We start from the raw sequence: 8064 nt of genomic DNA, 5'->3' as shown, positions 1-8064 counted from the left end.
TTTCTCTAGTTCCGGCCAGCGGGGGCTTCTCTTGTCGCGGAGCTCGGGTTCTAGGCACGTGGGCTTCAGTAGTTGTGGTATGCGGGCTCCGTAGTTGTGGCTTGTCCCACAATTAACTTTTAATATTGCTGAAATTTCTTCCCTCAAGGCTATCTGAACCCTGTGCTCTGTATCCTTTGAGAACCATTACTTCATTGAACAAATATGGCCGGCCTGCTGTGTGCCAGTCACTGGTCTGTGCTCTGAATGCCCCAGTGACCACGTTTGAAAGTCCTCTCTGGCCCCACTAGAAGGGACAAAGAGAAGGAAATGACTCACCAGGTAACAATGTTTCCATCAGGGCAAGGGTTAGGAAGAAAAATAAAGCAAGACCGGAGGATGGGAATGCTGGGAAATGGGAGGGGGGAATTCTCTAGAGAGCTGGCCCAGAGAAGAGACAGCGTGAAGGGGGAGGCAGGCCCCATGGAACCTGACCCTCTTCTGCCTCCAAGAGGCTGTGAGTTTGGGGGAGTTGCAGGCAGGTTCCTGGAAGAGGCCAGAAGTGGCCACACCAGGGTGCTGCATTTGAACTCTGCAGGCAGCTCTGTTACCTCCTCCCAGTGCCACTGGGAGATGCTGTTTGGTGCCCACTCCCATCTTTGATTATGTGGATTGTTAGAAGAGTCTCCCTTAGGGGACTTCGCTGGAGGTCCAGTGGTTAAGACTCCACTCTTCTGGGACTTCCCTGTGGCGCAGTGGTTAGAATCTGCCTGACAACACAGGGGACATGGATTCGATCCCTGGGCCGGGAAGATCCGCGGAGCAACTAACCCCGTTGTCACAACTACTGAGCCCACGTGCCACAACGACTGAAGCCCACACACCTAGAGCCCATGCTCTGCAACAAGAGAAGCCACTGCAATGAGAAGCCCACGCACCGCAACGAAGAGTAGCCCCTGCTGGCCGCAACTAGAGAAAGCCTGCATGTAGCAATGAAGACCCAACGCAGCCAAAAATAAATAATAAATAAATAAATAAATATAAAAGACTCTGCTTTTCCACTGCAGGGGCCGCAGGTTCAATCCCTGGTCAGGGAACTAAGATCCTGAAAGCCATGCAGCCAAAAAAAAAAGTCTCCCTTATTTACTGGAAAAAAATCTGCCTCCCTAAAATCTCCCTTCTACAACTGTATAAAATGAGAATCCTCATTTTGGTATTTGACAGCTCTTCAGGTATTAGAAGAAACTTACTCCCTTGGAATCTGCTGTTGGAAGACAAACACGCCCAGTTCTTTAAGTGTTAACAGCCACAGGATTTCCAGACCCCATTCGGATTGGCCACTCTCCTTCAAATGCACGACAGTTAGACAGTATCCTTTTAAAAGTGACACTGAGGGACTTCCCCCGTGGTCCAGTGGTAAAGAATCCACCTTCTAGTGCAGGGGACGCAGGTTGGAACCCTGGTCGGGGAACTAAGATCCCACGTGCCATGGGGCAACTAAGCCGGCGCGCCACAACTACTGAGCCCAAGCACTCTGGAGCCCGCCCGTTACAACTAGAGAGAGAAAAACCCACACGCCACAAGTAGAGAGAAGCCCACACACCACAACGAAGAGCCCAAATGCTACAATGAAAGAGCCTGCATGCCGCAATGAAGGTCCCACGTGCCGCAACTAAGACCTAATGCAGCCAAAAATAATTTTAAGAAGGAAAAATTTAAAAAAAAAAGTGACACAGAGAAGGGAACACAATATTCTACATGTGGCCCGCCTAGCACAGCATGGGGGCTTCTGTGGGCCTGCTCTTTCCTGCAGTGAATGTGGCCTAAACCTGAATTTGTTTTTTAACCAGGACCTTCAGTTATTATGAATGGCTCTTAAGCACAATAGTTTGACATGTTCTCGGCTTGCAAAACTAACTTTTAAAAGAAAAAACGGGCTTCCCTGGTGGCGCAGTGGTTGAGAATCTGCCTGCCAATGCAGGGGACACGGGTTCGAGCCCTGGTCTGGGAAGATCCCACATGCCGCGGAGCAACTAGGCCTGTGAGCCACAACTACTGAGCCTGCGCGTCTGGAGCCTGTGCTCAGCAACAAGAGAGGCCGCGATAGTGAGAGGCCCGCGCACCGCGATGAAGAGTGGCCCCCACTTGCCGCAACTAGAGAAAGCCCTCGCACAGAAACGAGGACCCAACACAGCCAAAAATAAATTAATTAATTAAAAAAAAAAAAGAAAAAACTGCTACTTTTTTTTGCAACATATTCTAATTGTAGAGAATACAGAAAAATGTTCATAACAAATCAAAACCTTCCACCTTCCAAATGTTGAGAGAGAATCCCTGTTATTTTGGTCTATTTTATCTCTGATGGTTCTCTCTGCATATCTGTGTGGTTTGGAGATTATAGCCTTTATGTGGTTTTGCATCCTTATTTTTTCACTCTATTAACAAACATTTCCCTTCTTATTATCATTATCTGCGATCCTCATAAAATAAATGCTGCAAAGATTTATGTAAAAGGATGTTTGCTGTGGCATTATCTGTGATATTGAAAAATTAGACACAAGCTGTATTCATTCATTCAACCAACTTTTGTTGAGCTTCTATTTGCCAGACACTGTTCTCATTGCTGGAAAGGTGGCAGCTAGAAAAACAGACAAAAATCCCACTGTTGTGGAGCATTCATTAGTAAGCCAACAGTTCAATTCTCCTAGGTGATAGTTTAGTAAAACACCCCCATAGGCTGGAATTTATGCAGCACCCAAAATCACATTTTTGAAATATTTAAAGGTATGAGAGGGACTTCCCTGGTGGTCCGGTGGTTAAGACTCCACACTTCCACTGCAGGGGGCACGGGTTCTATCCCCGGTCGGGCAACTAAGATCCCACATGCGGTGGGATCGTGGCCAAAGAAGAAAGAAAGAAAAGAAAAGAAAAATAGGATACAAAGTTGTATGATGCTAGCTGATAAAAAACATTTATGGATGGGCTTCCCTGGTGGCGCAGTGGTTGAGAATCTGCCTGCTAATGCAGGAAACACGGGTTCGAGCCCTGGTCTGGGAAGATCCCACATGCCGCGGAGCAACTAGGCCCGTGAGCCACAACTACTGAGCCTGCGCGTCTGGAGCCTGTGCTCCGCAACAAGAGAGGCCACAATAGTGAGAGGCCCGCGCACCGCGATGAAGAATGGCCCCCACTTGCCACAACTGGAGAAAGCCATAGCACAAAAACGAAGACCCAACATAGCAATCAATCAGTCAATAAAGAAATCTTAAAAAAAAAAAAAAAAAAAAGTTAAAAAAAAAAAAAAAACATTTATGGAGCAGAGAGTCTTCCACAAGCCACTAATCATTATGAGTAGAGAAAGGTACCTTTACAATAAAGACATGGATCAGACACTATGTTAACCAAGTCAGCATCACCAAGTGTGGGACCAGCTGACATCCTATGCCCTTGGTGTGATGCTCGGTGTTGACACAGAAAACTGCATTTGGAAGTTCCAGCCAGAAAGGTTCAACCTGAATCGAATCATGAGAAAACCACTGGTCTAGTCCGTACAGGGGTCAGCCTCCAGAACTGACCTGGACTCTTAAGAAATGTCAGGTCTGGAGAAATGGTCTAGGTCAGAGGATGTTGTTGAACCCAAGTTCTTATGCCCAACGCACAGTGAGGCGGAACAAACCGAAAAGTCAGAGTTTGGAGCAGAGCAAAGTTTATTGCAAAAAACATGCAAGGTGAGTTTTTCTAGGCAAAATTTGGGGGGGGAGGGCTGCAGGGTGTGTGACCTTCTTCTGATTGGTTAGTGGTGAGGTAGCAGGGTGGTGTTCCAGGAATCTGAAACATCAGCCTTCTGGTTCCAACCAGTCTGGGGTCTATGTACTTGTGCTCAGCCTGAAGTTACCATCCTCCACCAGGGTGTGGGCCCGAGCTCCTGCAGAAGAAGTCAGAGATCTGCTTCAGATTGCTGGGCACACCCCCCTCCCTCCACCCCAGGAGGAGCCGGGACTCTGCCCCATGGCTTCACTAGTTTTTCTTGACTGCCTTTCCTTTGTTTCTGCATTCATTCACTCCCGTAATTAGTAACTGTTTGAATCTGCCCTTTGGAACTCAGGGAAGGTCTAGGAGGCTGAAGCCTTTTTCCTATAAATAAGAAACGGGGGACATGCAAAGGCTTTTGTACCCTAGAGGGCCCCACAGGGTCCTGCTCTATTTCAAGGACACCAGAAAGACCAAGAAGTAAATGCAGTGCCACGATCCTTGACTGGACTGTGGATGGAGGAAAAAGACACTATTGGGGGGCTTCCCTGGTGGCGCAGTGGTTAAGAATCCACCTGCCAATGCCGGGGACATGGGTTCGAGCCCTGGTCCGGGAAGATCCCACATGCCGCGGAGCAGCTAAGCCCGTGCGCCACAACTACTGAAGCTGTGCTCTAAACCCCGCGAGCCACAACTACTGGAGCCCGCGCGCCTAGAGCCCGTGCTCCACAACAAGAGAAGCCACTGCAACGAGAAGCCTGTGCACCGCAAAGAAGAGTAGCCCCTGCTCTCTGCAACTAGAGAAAGCCGTGTGCAGCAATGAAGACCCAACGCAGCCAAAAATAAATAAATAAATAAATTTTTAAAAAGAGAGAAAAAGGTAAAAAAAAAAAAAAGACATTATTGGGACACTTAGGGAAATTTGAATAAGGGCCAGAGATGAGATAATAGCGTTGAATGGATGTGAAATTCCCCGAGAGTGGTGGCTGCATTGTGGGCTTGGAAAATGCCTTTCTTCTTAGGAGACTGTCAAGGAGTATTTAAGGTGAAGGGTCATGAGGTCAGCAACTAAAGCTCACATGATTAAACCAAAACAACTAAGTGTGTGTAGATAGAAATAAAGGAATGTGGCAAAGCGTTAGCTGGGAAATCTACAAAAAGTATTTTTAAAGGCATTAAGAAATGATAGGAAGGAATAAGCCAAATTGTGAGTAAGGATGGATGCATTATTTGTAGATTTGGTAAAAACTATTTAAAATTCTTTAAAATACTCTTGATGACTGCCTACTTTATTTGATAGGTGCTTCATGATTTTCCTTATAGGCAATAGAAAACTGAAACCAATCAAGCAGGGTAGAGCACCAATATCCTGTTTTGAGAGTTCTGACTCATCGGGTGAGGGGGGACCACAGCCAGGAGCTACTGTCAGACTCTCCACGTAAACAGATAGGTTAGGGCGTCCCAGAGAAAGAGAACCAGGCATGGCTTTCTTGACATAAGAGAAGACGATTTTGGCTTAAGCCATTTTGTGATCTAAGCCAGACCAGAATGCTTGGTCTTGAACAGGTCTCAGTAATTAAAAATCTTAAGGATAGTGAGGGAGTGTAGGGACAAAGGAGAAGCAATCAAGAAACAACAGTTCAGTGATAAAAAACAGTCCTAGTTCCTCCTCAAGGAATATATATGTGGGGCTACATCCCACAGGCCTACAAGGCCTGCACCTGCTCAGATTCAAGACCTGAGAAAGAGCCCGGAGTCAGCCACAGAGACATCAATGGTTTAATGGATGGGGGAGCTTACAGTTCTAAAGCAAGGTCCTGGAACGACTCCCCCCCGGGCGTGCTGGACTTGGCGGAAGTTGACGCTCTGGAGGTGGGCGGGGGCGGGGGAGGTTGCCAGTTACAGGGGGAATTGATGAGTCAGATTGGCTCATCGGTTACCAGGGAAACCAGCAGAGGGGCACGCCCCTCACCGCCCCTTTGATAAGAACAATCATTAGCCGGGGCTTGGAGCAAGTAGGAAGGTACCTTCAGTCCTGTGAGCAGCATGTAAGTGAAGCAGGCACTGGTCGAGCTGGGGATGGACAGAGAGCAAGAGAACGGCCACCTTGAGTGGCCTGACCGTACACAGTTTCTCCCCGAAGAGCAAAACTGGGGAAGTTTGAAGCTAAGAGTACATGCATGTTCGTGTAGCGGCTTGGGCAGTGGACAGAGTCCAAGCTTTACTTGATTGAAGTCACGAGGCTCAGAAGACGTCACCATCATCATTAACCTTAGGTTCCTGTTGATCTAGTGGTTGAGCACCTGAGGGGGGATTAAATTCTGCAGAATGGCTCAAGAAAGTGCTTCAGGCCAGTCTTTACCAAAGAAGCAGAACTGGGAGTCTGGATAACAGGTGATTTGTTATCTTTGCTATTGTTACTTCTCTTGCCTGATAACAGTTTGATCTTTTTTTTCCCTTAAGATCATTATTACTGAGAACTGTTTAAGGGCAAGCTCTGTGGCCAGGTTTAGATCACAAAATGGCTAAAGTAAAAAATTGCTTCTCGTATGTCAAGAATGCCATGCCTGGCTCTTTTTTTAAAAATTTTAAATGTATTTATTTATTTATTTTTGGCTGCATTGGGTCCTCGTTGCTGTGTGTGGGCTTTCTCTAGCTGCGGCGAGCGGGGGCTACTCTTCATTGTGCTGCACAGGCTTCTCATTGCGGTGGCTTCTCTTGTTGCGGAGCACGGGCTCTAGGCGTACGGGCTTCAGTAGTTGTGGCTTGCGGGCTCAGTAGTTGTGGCTCACAGGCTCAGTAGTTGTGGCTCGCGGGCTCTAGAGCACAGGCTCAGTAGTTGTGGCGCACGGGCTTAGTTGCTCTGCGGCATGTGGGATCTTCCTGGACCAGGGCTCGAACCCTTGTCCCTTGCATTGGCAGGCGGATTCTTAACCACTGCGCCACCAGGGAAGTCCAATGCCTGGTTCTTTTTCTCCAGGACCCCCTACCTCATCTGCTTATCATACCCGCTTCTTGTCCTTGGGTGTAGCTCCATGCAGTGGGCGGAATGGTGGCCCCCAAAGACATGTCCACATCCTAGTCCCTGTGACTATCACCTCATATGGCAATAGGTGTAAGTTGTGAGAGGAGTATATCCTGCATTAGCCAGGTGGTCCCTGAAAGCATCAGAGAGAGGCCGGGGGAGTTTAGAGACAGAGACACATACAGCAATGTGACCACAGAGCCGAGACTGGAGTCATGAGGCCACCAACCTGGAAGCTGAAAATCCTGCCTTAGAGCCTCCAGAGGTAGTGCAGCCCTGCCAACACCTTGCTTTCAGACTTTGGCTTCCAGACTGTGAGACACTGAGTTCCTGTTTTTCTCCGCCCTGGTTTGTGGTACAGTAAGTCCCCTACATACGAATGAGTTGTGTTCCAAGAGCACGTTTGTAAGTCCAATCTGTTCGTAAGTCCAAGAAAGTTAGCCTAGGTACCCAACTAACACAATCGGCTATACGGTACTGTACTGTAATAGGTTCATAATACTTTTCACACAAATTATATGTACATAAAAAACAAACACAACAAATAAATCATTTTTAATCTTACAGTACAGTACTTTGAAAAGTACAGTAATACAGTAGAACAGCTGGCATACAGGGGCTGGCATGCACGTTCACATCTTTGAAAGTTCACAACTTGAAGGTTCATATGTAGGGGACTTACTGTGATTTGTTACAGCAGCCACTAGAAACTCATGTGCTCCTGCAGTGCTCTGGTTCTCGAGGACTCAAAGGTCTCCTTTCCTGCAAAAGGTCCATCAGTGCCTCCCACCTAAAACTGGTGAGCAGACCATTGTTCCGGGACTGCTCATCTCCCTGGAGCCACCTCCCCTTTCTCCAGACTGGCTGTTCCTCCCCTCTCCTCCCCAGACACCCTGACTCAGCCCGTGCTTGTCAAGGGCAGTCCTGGCCGACTCTCGTCACAGCGGCACCTTCCCCGCCCAGAGACAGCCAGCCCCAGGCTCAGTCCCAGGGGCATCTTCCTCCCCACTCATTCCCCAGTACGTAGTAAAAATATCAGTGGAGGCCATGTGGGATTAGCAAGATTCTCATACCCCTCCCAGCCAGGGAGGTAAAAGTGGAAGCCTAGTGGGGAACAGGAACTCTCAATCCACCCAGCAGTAATAAGGAGACCTCTCTCATAGGGTGTCAATGGAGGACCAGTGGGGAACACCTACCTTGCAAATAATAAGGAGATACTCTCCCATCTCCGGCTGAAGTGATATAAGAAGAAGACATTTTAAATAAAAGATTTAAATAAGATCCAAAGTCTCATAACATAATCTCAAAAG

Source organism: Balaenoptera acutorostrata, chromosome 7, assembly GCF_949987535.1.
Source record: "Balaenoptera acutorostrata chromosome 7, mBalAcu1.1, whole genome shotgun sequence".
NCBI classification, from domain to species: domain Eukaryota; kingdom Metazoa; phylum Chordata; class Mammalia; order Artiodactyla; family Balaenopteridae; genus Balaenoptera; species Balaenoptera acutorostrata.
This window is presented reverse-complemented; position numbering follows the sequence as displayed.